Source organism: Rhea americana, unplaced genomic scaffold (assembly GCF_003343005.1).
Source record: "Rhea americana isolate MKP2758 unplaced genomic scaffold, rheAme1 scaffold_28, whole genome shotgun sequence".
Taxonomy (NCBI): Eukaryota; Metazoa; Chordata; class Aves; order Rheiformes; family Rheidae; genus Rhea; species Rhea americana.
In genome coordinates this window covers 2,135,347-2,148,426 of record NW_028186401.1, presented here as the reverse complement: position 1 = coordinate 2,148,426, position 13,080 = coordinate 2,135,347, and positions in this window count along the sequence as shown.

Below are 13,080 nucleotides of genomic sequence, written 5' to 3'. Positions count from 1 at the left end.
GGGGAAAGCTCTGCAGAGTATAACGCTCTATAGTAACAGCAGAAATAGGCTTATTTGCATTATTCTAGTAGTACAAAGGAGGCATACCTCAAAGTAGAGAAACAAAAATACATTGTACTTAGCAGGACAGTTTCTTGCAGAAATTTAGCTCCAAGTTTATCTGGTATCCTTAATGGCTAGGAGAATTGTTTGAGAACTGAAGTAGCGTACTCCTTATATCGTTCTGCAGTATGTAATTCTATAATGCAGACATCTTTAACTTGCCAGAAATTTTTGATTTCAGAGATAATGAGACATAAATACACGGAACGATAGCACTCTTCTTAACATCAAGAAAAGCAATTTTTAAAGAGGTTTTGAGCTGTGGGACTCACTTTGCCTCCTCTTCCATGACTATTCCAATTCCCTTTGAAACTGGTCAGCCTCCTTCCATGTCCTTTGWTAAAAGCTGGATTGAGACATAGAGCACAAGATTTTGGAAATGCAGGTTTTTCAGGACTTGAGYGGGAGCAGTCATGTTTACACTTTCCCAACCTCAGGAACAACCAGGTGCGTGTAATTCCCATTCCTCGCTGAGCTCAGCTCCAATGACTGAAGAGAGAACTTCCAAAAGAGCAACCTTGAAGAGAAGGCGGACAGGCAGCTGGGGCAGTAACCTTTTCTGCCACCATGACTAATCCAATATGGTTATGAATCAGAGCTTTTGTTCATCTGAGCTTGGCAGCTCAATATTTTTTTTGTAATTCAGAATTACTCCTGCCCATTCACCTGAGCTCTAGGAACTGTGGCCTCAGGCGAAGGAATGGGTGGACAGTAAACTACTGCAGTTAAATCCATGCAAAATTCACAATGTTCTAGCTATTGTTGAGTAAAAAAAAAATGTAATGGTTGTTTAAGCAGGGAGCTTAGGAATTTGCAAAACAGAAGGAGATCGCTATAGTCCTATTTGAGCAAAGCAAATAAAAACACGTTCAACTCTAAGCACTTGAATAATCCTGATCCTTCTACCTAGAATCTAGCAAAGGGCATAACCTATGCTTAATGTTCAACATGTGAGAAGCTCGCTTGAGTTCTGAGGGTCTTAAGCATATGCTTAATTTTTTTTGTTTTTACTGAGTTTGGGCCATATGAATGAAAATGACATTTGTAGTTAGCGTCTGGGCTAAATCAAGCCACATGCTTCAGGGTACAAAATAGCTGTCAGATGGAGATAGTAGTCTAGTGTTCTCACTATAGAATGAGTCACCAGAGAATTACTTTTCACAGGTAAATTCATAGCAGTTAGTCTGGAAATCAGACTATTAGGCATTCTTACTGATGTAAGAACTGCTTCGTTGATATGAGGATTTCAAACTTACATAGCTGCAGTGATTAAAGAATTTACCAAATAGCTGACAATAAATAATTTCTTCAATTAATTTTACTTATTTTTCCTGTTGCTTAATTCTCTGACAACAGATCATGACATTCATCAGTCTAATGATTATTTGAAATCATTTGTGAATATCTGCAACAAATAGTTCTTGATCTGCAAACCAGCCAGTTGCAGCAAGTGCTCCATTTAGCCAAGTCACTTTATCCAAATATGAGTGGTTCTCTCTGACTTTGGTCACATATGACTTAAATTCATTTTCTAATGAGCAATTTCCTGAGTTGCTTAAATTTATGACTGTGCAAAGGAAAGGAAGATTCTATTTCCTTTGATAAGACCAAAAATTTAGTAGAATGTTTTATTAATTTGGCTCAAGCTTTCGTTATAGCAGCTCATAGTTTCTGATAAACATTTCTGCTGTACTTTATGACCCTTGAAAATGACCTGGAAGTTTTATAGAGCCTAAGTAAAATAGCTCCTTAAAAGAACGGGCTTAATACTGGCCTAGATGCTGATTTTGGTAGAAATTGTTCTTACTTCCAAGTATCTATTATAGATCTGAGAAGAATGTGGACTTACAGTTGAGGAATATTTACTACATTGACTATATGCCAATAAGACTGTTTTTAAAATATCTTTGGCTGTATTTTTAAGTATTATATGGAAGCTTATTTTGGGTAGCCCTCTCTTTCACCTCTACATCTGAGCCCAAATGCATAGAGATGTGGCTTGCAGTTATGCAGTCACAGTGCCAAAATTAAGCCTGCTTCTTTGTTCCCTGTCGCACGCGTTACCCTCCGTGAGCCACCRTGCCTCTGTGCAGCTCTGCGGTAAACTGACTTGAGGAACTGATTCAGCTGAAGAAGTTGTGCCACAAAACAGCTGGGGTTTGTTTTCTCTTGTGATGGATCAGTTCCCTGATCCCATCCACCTTGCAGTTGTATAAATGGCCGTGGCACAAAGAAGAGGCAGAGGACTAAGTCTGCCTAAGGTGCTGCTGTGAAACCGCAGCCATAGGAAAAATGGAAATAAAAAAACAGGATTTTTTTTTTAATCTAGGTTAAAGCAGTTTTAGGAGCTATAGAATTGTCCTTGCCAGCTGGTGTAAATTAATGTAAACCTGCTGCTGTCATATATTATGCCAGTGAGGTTTTAACTCAAAAACTGAGATGTGCTATCTGTGGATCTTCCATGGTTAGACACAAGTACTGGCTCTGATTAAGATCATGGGAGTTTCCCTTCCTAACAGAAGAAATACCTTTTTCTAACCCTCTGGAACCATTTATAAAAGTCTTTATAGCTACAGCATTATCTGCAGAAAAACTATCACTGGTTAATGGGAATCATGCTTTCCTCCGCCTTAGATATGCTTTATTTTAATAAGGAATTTTGTAGCTAGAAGGTGTTTCTTTGAAAAGCTAATTTAAGGAAGAAAATAGACCCAAGGAAATCTTATGAATTGCCTTTTTTTTTTTTCCTGGAATATTAAGGTTTTAAGGTTAGTCATATGTCTATAAATACAGAGATTCCAAACCTGAACAAAACCAAGTGCAACCTGTTTTTTTTTCTTATATTGTACAGCTGCAGCTCTAAAAGTTATCTAATGGAAATAGGAATCAACCTGCTACAGATACAGAGAAATTGTACTTAGTTTTCAGTTTATGCTCAGAATGGCAGAACCGCAGCAATGGCCTATTCTTCCCTAAAGTTTGCTCAATGGGGTCAGCTATTGGTCTTTTGGGAGATGAAGACTCAATTCATTAATGGCACCGGCTTTGGAAAAAAGCAATCAATGACCTGTTCTCTCGGGCCGGGACGTTGCTGGTGTGTCAGAGAAGGAAGTAAAATAAAAAGGAAGAATATCGGATTTGGGCAGGAGCAAACTCACAAGTCACCTTCTTCTCTTGTTTACAGATCTCTGGAACTGGAGTAGCTCTATTAACCTCAGTGGGATAAGTAACTCCAGATTAACATCCTTGTATTGGAAACTGAACGTTGTCCGGAACCCACATATAACCTCCATTTCCTAAATAGATGCAACTAATTTGCTAAAAGAAGACACTGTTTTATTGAGGCCAGTTTACAAGTTTGGTGAACTATACCAATTAGTGACTATACTAGTTAGAGCCTTGCCCAGAGTTCTTGATGGGTCTGGATGGGCCTGTTTTCAGTTAGGAAAATAGCATGCATATTTCTTCAATAATCTGTATCTGAAACATAAAGCAGTCACCTACAATGCCCTTTTTTTGCATCAGCGTAGTTTACTGTGGTTGTGCTTTACCGCATCCGTTATATAATGACCAGTATTGTGTGTTCGAATAAGTAGGTTATTTGGGCAGTGGCTTTAAATACTTGCTTTGGTTTGATAACACATTTTGTTAACATATCAGGGGTGAATCGTTGTCTGTTTGTGGAAACATATCTGGCTCACCCCAGAGGTTTTGAGAATTTGGCCACTCCCCCTTAGTCATTATAGAAAGAGACCTGCCAAGATGAGAAATTACACCAGGAGGGTTGAATATTAGGATTAATTGTCTTGAACCAGTGCAGTGGAGCAGGTAGGCAAGGCAAATCGAGGTGGGGATAATGAGGGCCAATAGGCAGGCTTTATTGTCTTCTTTCATAAAGAAAAGTATTTAAAAGAAACTATTTCCCATCTTTCAGAACAACTAAAATTGGAATTTAAAGCTTCTACATTTTCAGCAGCATGAAAATTATAGTGTGGAATAAAGAGAGTTTTTCTTTTTAAATAGAGGAACCCTAGTTGAACAAAGATCATCTGTGGGCCATTTGCTGTTTTTTTTTTTCTTTGGTGGTAGCTTAGCACCAGATTTTCCCTGAATCTGATAGGATTGGTCTAACCTTTTAGACCTTCGATATTGATCTTTGGCCTTTTCAATCGTGCATTTTACTTTACTTAAACTGTACCTCCTGGCAGCTTCAAACACTTAATTGTGCTGAAGAGTCGTAATTCATTAAAGCTAATGGTAAAGTGGGCAAAAGAAGGGAAGAGAATGTGAACTGTAACATAACAATAACAGTCAGCTGATAAACAGGAAAAGATTGAAACCTTCTGAAGACTGAAGATTTTTGTTTAAAAGTGTGAATTGGAATTATCGAAGTAAATATCATCTCCTTATTGACCTTAATGCCTTCTGTCGTTGCTGAAGACTCACCAGATAGTGCTGTGGAGTTTCAGCATCTCTGGAATGGATATAGGTCCCAAACCTTTCCCTTTCTATAGCAGCTCAACTGTACCCCATTTCAAAAGATTCCCATTGCTATCTGAAACTTAGAGAGACCTTCAAACAGTCCTTTGTTTTGGCTTTAATCCTTTAACCAGCTGTTTGTTCAGTTATCTCTCCAACACGGTTCCAGCAGACTGCTTTATGTATTTCCTTGTCGAGTTTGTGTTTCATCACAGAAATATCACAAGCCTTTGAAGAGAGAAGACATTTGTTCTTGTGCGATACTGGTTCAAGGTAGTGAACAATCAGTTCAAATTAACTCTTCAGGAAATCTGTGGCTTCGTAGCCAAATTCTTGTAAGAAGAATTTCCAAGATCAGTGAAATTAAAGTATCAAAATCAAATTGCTTGACCTTGGCATAATATTTCTTCCGTATTCAAGGAAGTCACTCTGAATATAGTAGGATTTTAGTATAAGGAACTGCTCAGAATCCAGGTTTGGCCCTCAATCTAGGTAAGTATTCTTCCACTCTGCAGATTCCATAATATGGATGTAAATATCTATTTTGCATGCGATCTTCTAAACAATAAATTCTAAAGAAATTCTTTTGCAATACCGTGGATGGGTTCCAGGATACCTTGGTGTTCCATGTACATGCGTACTTACAAAAGAAGTCTGATGAACTTGAGGAAGCTCTCTATTTCTGGACTCTGTCAACCAAAATACCTGGTGAATGCATTTGGCTTGGCGTTACTGGTAACATTCATGACCAAAATCTGCTCTCTGTAATGACAGAAAACAGTTTTTTCCTTCCCCCCCCCCCCAAGATTTATAGATTTCAACCACAAAGCACCTTTGTATCACTCCACTCTAATTCACTTTCCAAAATGAAATTTTTATATATCTTCTATCACTATGAGCTAAGTGAAATGAATAGAAAAGGCAGCTTTCTATCTTACCAATAATGACAGAGTACTTCACTTCCCAGAAGAAATAGAGTAGGAGACTACATGCCTATTTCCCCTGGAAACCACTCCAGGATTTCACAAAGGAAGTATATATCAACATATTCACCTTGGATCAACCACATACCCTTCAGCTCTGTGTCGGCTAATTTTCCTGATCAAACTTCTTTTAATGTTCTTGCTTTTTGATGTTCTAGTTCTTATGATGTTCGAAACAGATTTGTATACACTTGAGTGAGGGAAAGGTTGAAGCCACCTTGAAACTGTGRCCTATTGTTGTGTTTTGTATACGTTTAATTTGAAGCGTTTTATTTTACAAGAAGAATGAAGTATTATGTTCTCAATTCAGAGCTTTTGTTAGTAAGACCCTGTAAATCTTGTTTCTTTTTGTAAGTTTGGCAATACTTTGTGCATTTAATCGTTCTCTCCCGTTTAACTAAATTTTTCATCACTGTAAGAGGACCATTAGAAATTGTGGCTAATACAATAGTTGTCTCTACAAAAAGTGAATTAAAACTAACCATGACAAAAAAATACGTAAACATGCAGCCATTCTTGGTAGCAAATATAATCAGCAGCAACTGATGTAGTGTCATGCTGTAAGTCAGAAATGATGTTTCCACCATGAAATAGGCGTAGGTGAACAAGATCACAAGGAATGAAAAAGCATTTGCATTTCAGTTATGCAGTCGATTCTCTGCTTTGCCAGCTGCAAAAGGCTTATGCTAGGGATCTTGTAATGTTAGTACGGTGGCTATCAGAAAGGGAACRCTTGGAAAGCAGTACGTGGAATGCCAAACAGAGCTTGAGTTGTTACAAAGAAGGAATCAACAGTAAGTTTTTTTGCTGCATAGATTCCCTGCAAAGATCCTCCAAACATGAAGATACAATTTGTGTAAACCTGTGTATTATAGATGAGGCAGCTTTACATCAAAGGGAGGATGGCTTTGTTTTCCTGTTGGAGAAAGACTGCAGAAAGGTGAAGAGAGGACTTAAGAGACCAATTTGTACGTGTTTTGTAGCATATAGGATAATGTGTTTAGCCAGGCTTTCCGGCAGAATTGAGGGTAGTGGCAAAACCCCTTAATATCAGCAGTGATGCATCTAGGTGGTGGTTCTTCATCTGGTGTCTCGCTGATAGGACCTTTTAATATTTCTTAAGTGTCAAAGGGTGCTTTCATTAATCTCGCTGACGTGCGGGCTGTTTTCCGCACAGGAAACCCTGTCCAGGGGTTCACGTAGCCTCCTCACGGAGGGGACGCTAACGGCGGGGAGGTGCAATCTTCACGACGCAGTGTGAGCCCGGTGGGTTCGTCTTTCCACTGAGGGAGGAGTGAGATGCAAGGGATTTAGGTAAAAACAGGTGCTCACAACATGACCCATTTTTGCAAGAGAAAACTCTTTACTGGACAAACAAGTAGAAACTTGTAAAGACGCTTAGTGTTCTAGGTACTGTCATTCTTTTTATATGCAAAACTGTATTTCTGAATTTTATAATACGGCTATTTACATATCTTGTGTGTCTCTTGTATGAAGATGGGAACAAGGTATTTCATCATAATTCATCTAAACCACATAGTGGTGACAACATCTCGGTTAAAATATTTTCAAAAACATTTGTAAGAAAGAGGTGTTTTTAAATTTCCTATGACTCTAATTTTCTTTTTTACTTACCCCATGAAGTACATCAGGAGTGACGTTTGAATGGGATCATTGGTTGTCTGCAAGAGGAGGGCAGCTCCCATGTATACAGATTTGCTGTTTAAAATGAATTTAAGAAAGTTGGATTATTACATTCAAGTTCATACAACTTCTTTTCTCCTTAAGACTTACATGCTGTGACAGAAACATTGCTTGCCTTTGACTGCGTATGGTCCTCTGTGGTTTATCTTTATTCAATAGTTTATACAAAGTAACTTTTTAGCTTTAGAAGACCTTCAAAGTTTCTTCTCTAGGCATTGGGTCTCTGAAGCATCTAAGTCTGTGATAGGAGATATTTCAGCTATCTAAGATATGCCCTAGGTTTATTCGTAACTTAAAAAAAGCCATAAAAAGATTAGTCATAAAAATGGTCTAATTGGCCAGAAAACTCTCCAGTGGCAGGGTGTTTTATTAACTGGAAGAGACATCACAGACAGTGTGCTGAGATAAATCTGACCTGACTTCTGCTAATGTTTTCTAAGAACGGAATACCAGACTATGAGGGAACAATTTTGCTGGGTTTTTCTTCACAGAAAGCGAGGCTTGATTTTTTTTGCTTCCCTCTTAACTCCTTCCCTGAAATCTTTTGCGAATTAATTCTCTATTTCCTGTGATCAGGATTTTCCTCATATCTCATTCATACCAAACACCGCATTGAAAAATGTCAAAGATTAGGACAAAGGACTAAAGAACTATGCACCTCCCATCTGGGTAGCATAAGTAATGACAGGGTCAAGATTGAAGTCCATGAATTCCTCCATTACCTCACTCTCCCACTTTCTATTTCATTTTTAAGGATGCCCTGAAATGTGAAGACTTCTTTTAATGCCTTGTGAGAGTTACTGTGAGAAAGGTGATCAAAAGGACTCTGCTGGCTTGGGTGCCCTTTATCTCCGAGGAAGGTGATGCACAGCATCTGGAGATGATGGAACGCATGATTAACATTACCACAGAGAATGATTAATATCTTCTTAAAGCACCTACTTCCAGATTATCCATCATTTCATTAGAGTGAAAAAAAAAGTTCTTTTTGAAAGGGGGCTGTGCCCCTGAACCATGAATAACTAACCCACCTCTTGACATGTTTACTAATTGAGTAGCAGAGTATGCTTAATATTATCTTGAACAAATAGTGGTGTCCCCTCTTTATACGTGAATGAAAAAAAAAGAGGAAAAGAACAAAGTGAATTTGAGACAATAGTTTAATAAAGCAATTGAATGATTTTCATTTCATGGCAAGTGTTTTCAAATATATTAACTTTGGCTTTATTTTACTTTCCTTTTTTGTCTTAAAACACCTTCTGTATGTCAGACTAGAATTTTTTTGTGAAAAGGGATATTACAGTTTTCTGGATGGTGAACTTCTTTGAAAAGCATTCCTTCCACTAAAATCTTTCAGAAAAAGATGCTGTTCTGGTAGTGTTAGATGTGGGTCCTTGGGTGTATGTAAGCTCTTAYGTCAACTTTCTGTGTTACAGTCAGGCACCGATCCTGCAAGCTCAGTGAGGAGGCTTTGTGCCTGTGCTGGCTGATCCGGTACGAGTTACGCTGAGTTTACCGCAGATCTGTGGCTGGTACATTTTTTGGAAGTGATTGAAGAGATCAGGCAGGCTGCTGGGAATTTGTAGAAGGAAAAACAAATTCTTTCTTTTTGTCAACCGTTCTCCTTTTTGTAAATGTCGGCATTCTTTTTGTTTTTGCTAATGACACTGAACAGCTCTAAAGTTCAGATCGATACAGTGCTACCTTAGTGCCTTGCTCACATATATAATATCTTCTTATATTAATCCTGCTTCCAGGCAAGTGTGACAAGCAGCGGTGATGCAGAATACTAAACTAGTGATTATTAATCACTGTCTTTCAGATCAATAATCCACTGGAACTTTTCCTTCCCCCTTACCCCCCGCAATCCTTTTTTTGGCGTCGTAAGTTAGATGGAAGTATTTGTGTGTATGCAGCTAGCGTTAGGTGTTTAATAACACGCGTGCCCTTCCATTGAGCCTCAGGTTTGCAGCTTTTCCAGTACCTTCTTGATGACTGGAGACTGCCTGAGGCGCTCGTCCCTACCCCAGGCTTTCAGGGGAGACCCTGAGACATCCGTTGTGGATGCAAGACGGCCGATAACGTGGCAGTGCTGGTAATACAGTGCTGCCTTGGTACTGTTGCCTGCAAACCAGCAAAGGCAGGGATCACTGCTCTAAGAAATAAAGCCATCCGTAGCCCTCTGCCTTTGTTTGATTCCAGGAGCATTAGTTACGTTATAGTGTGTTTAGATTTTAATGTTGGGAATTYGAGCTCTGGGCAGTTTCCCCTGGGTGCTGTGACAACAGAAGCATGAAAGGATGTTTTCGGAGAATTTGAGAGGATTCCTTGAAAACAGTGAAGAGTGAAAAACCCACTGGACACACTCCTGGCTTTTTGCAGGATGTCACAATTGGCTGCAGAAAAAAAAATGATGCTTTTTTAGATTTTTTTAATATTTCTCCGTTTTCCACCTGCTTCTTTGTGATGTACAGGCTTTTTTTGGGGGGGGGGGGGGGGAACAAGCTAGGAGAGAAGAACGGCTTCTTGAAAGCCACCTCCGGCGTAACTATTACAAGAGACAATGAACTCAAACATGCTTCTCTCCCTTTTTTCCTCCAAAGATCACGAACTTGAGACTCAGTTGTGCATGCATGAAAGTTCTATAAACATTACTTAAACAGCAGCCAGAAGACCTTTGCCAGCTCTGGCCTACTTCTCCCCTTGTTGGGGCTCAGCACTCCCACTCAGTTGACTACTTGTCCTACTCTTTGCCCTCTCTGCTCTGCTGCAGTCGTCCTGGATTTTTCCTCTATGCAACTGCTGTCCAAACCAGCTGCACCCACTACATCTTCAGCAGTGGACCGAGGAGGGTATTAATCATATTTTTGAGGAGGACACTCTGCTATTTATCTCCCTGACACCTCCAGCGTTTGGGAGCCCACTGCTGCACACAGCCCATTGACTAGTAATATTACACATTACCGTGCTCCATTGCCTCTCCCTGCCCTCTTCATTGAGTGGCTGTTCAACAGTGGAGTTGTGTTTGTTCAATCAGACATAATTTATACCTTTTTTGCTCCTTCTGGAGAGCTCTTGCTAATTTTAAGTCTAAGCACTGCATTTTCCATATAATTCTAGCTCCAACGTCGCTGAAACTAAAGATAGTCAAATAGATCCAGTTCCAGACTTATTCAAACTYCTTGGTTTTAAATCACCAGATAGATGATTTAAAAACAGAGTGTCAAGGGAGATCATCTCATACTCACTTTAAAGCATCCGAGTTTTATTGCATGTCTAGGAATATATATGTCTTCTATCTCTAAAGGGAATACCTGCAACAGCACATTGTACTGTGATCCCCTGGCTATTGTCCAGCACACAAAGTCTGCAAAGGATAAGAGATTAATAATTCAGTTAATTTATAGCAAGTGGGTTTTTTTGTTTTCATTTTTAAAAACAAATTCGTAGGAAGAGGAGTGGGCAAGGGAAGAAAGCTATTSTAAGACTAAATGACTAATCACTCATCCTGGAGTTTGTTACCCTTTCAGATTCATCAAACTGTGTAATGAGAGCAGCTAGCTTAAGAGCTGCCTAATTTTACAGTGTTTAGAATAACAAAATTGAAAGTGTTCTGTTCCTGGACCTGTAGGGAAGAAGGTTTACTCATTGTGGGACATGGGGATTATTTCAGATAGGAGGGCCTAAAATCAACTCAAAGTTCCTTTCTTTGTTAAAAAAGGAGGAGGGGGGCAAAAAGAGCCCTACAGACATGTTTTATCTTTTCTTCTCTGGATGAAATTTGTGAGGGATGTAAATGAAATGAAAATTCTGGAGGAGTTAAGCTGTTTTGGCACAGTTAAGGATTTAGCCCAGCAGATCCCAGGAAATAGCTTGTGGGATGAACAGATCCCTTTGGTGTTGATCACTATAGTGTATAAGGCTCTGTATTTCATTCTAGATTTTGCTTTCTCCATTCCACTGCAACTGCTCTTGCTGAGGTCCCTAGGAAGCTCTTCAGGGCCAAATTAGAAGACCACGATTCTATTCATATTTCCTTGACATTTTGGCTGTATCTGATAGATCTGATTATAATCTTGAAGTCTTCATTTGAAGATACCGCCCTAGAAACTTGTTCCTCCCCTTAACTTTCCGTTTGCTCTTTTGGTGTCCTTCTTGGGACACTTATTCTGTTCATTTCTTCTTTCTCTTTAGGGCAGTGTCCTCTGACTTCATATATATCCAAATTATTCCCATAATAATAACTTCATCTGTTATCACCTCAACTACTTTCCTGACGGAGATACTGCTCTACTTGCTTGCCTCAGAGCAACCAAGCCAGGACATCTGCTCATCTCTTTGACATCACATCCTACATGCTTTATCACCACAAAGAGTTAATGTGGGAAAATACTTTATTACTATCTTATGTCGTATTCAAACATATAACCTGAATACCAGGCTAATTGCWCCTTCTTTCTTGTCTTGTGCTTTCTTGCTATGTCTAGAACTCTTCTTGTCCTCTACCRTAACATCTTCTGAGTTCTGGAAATACCCGACTTCACCCATTTCTTGTGTGTCCTAAGCTGAGCTGCAACCACTCCTGAGGTGCAAGTACAGGAAGAATCTAGGTCAGAGGATGATGTGGGCATGGAGCAGGCCCATGTGGTTGGCATACAGCCCTGTGGGAGATATGGCATATATGCAATTAAGACAGAATGCTCTGGGAATTGTGCTGCTAGCCTCTGACAAACCTCTAGTGAGAATATGCAGATGGTGATTTGCAGAGGATTATAATTTGGCCACATTTTGTTGAATATTCATGAGGGAAATGAACGATACCTCTCTGTCCCTGTATTGGCCTCTGCTACCTTTTGAGACAGTCCCCCAATACACGTTAGTGGAGCTTCAGTAAAACAGTTCTAAGCCTTTCATAACAACTGGTGTGGTTGTTCTTACTGAAGCTTGTTCCCAGAAGTGGCTGAATTGTTCTGGTGAAGCCTCTCAATATTTTTCAACTCAAGCAATAATAAACCCAACGCCTCAAACTATTAGGCATTAAAAAAGTTGTAGGCTACTGCAAATAAGCTTCACCATGCAAACACCCTTGCATTTCTTCTCAATATTTCTGCTCTGAATTCGTATTTAGATTTTAAAGTGATGCAGATACTTAGAGCAAAAGTAATATGTACTTCATTACAAGAAATCTAATCTTTTTTCAGCTTAGGTGGAAAGCYGAGCGTAATTAGCCAGAAAATTAAAGCTCAAGGAAACACGTTTGTCATGACAAATGACGAAAAAAAAATAGAAGAACTTTGCCTTGTAACTCAAGCCTCGCTTTATGTTTCCTGATCTACTGTATGCTAATGGTTTGATTCCTCTGCTGCTTTCCCAATGAAAGCTTTTCAATTAACTTTATGGGCACAGAGCTTCCTCTTTCTGCACCTCTGTTACCCTTGATGAAGTTCATACTGGCTTCACAGGTCGGCCCTCAGCCTCTGCTGGTTAGTGTCCACAAAGTCCAGGGAGACAATTTCTTAGGACTGCAAACAACTTCAATACCTAACTTTAAAGCTGGCCCTGCGTTGAGTCGGGGATTGAACTAGATGAACTCCYGAGGTCCCTTGCAGCCTAAATTAGTCTGTAATTCTGTGATCATTGTGCTAAGTGACAGCAACTCTGATGAAAACACACATGAGAAATCCCAAAGGATACATACGGGTATGATCTTAGTCTATCACATAGCAAAATAMAACAAGTGCATCTGAACTGTTTGGGGCTGCTCAGTTATGTGTTCTCAGGGAGGGGCAGTCATGCCTCGTACTCTCCTAAA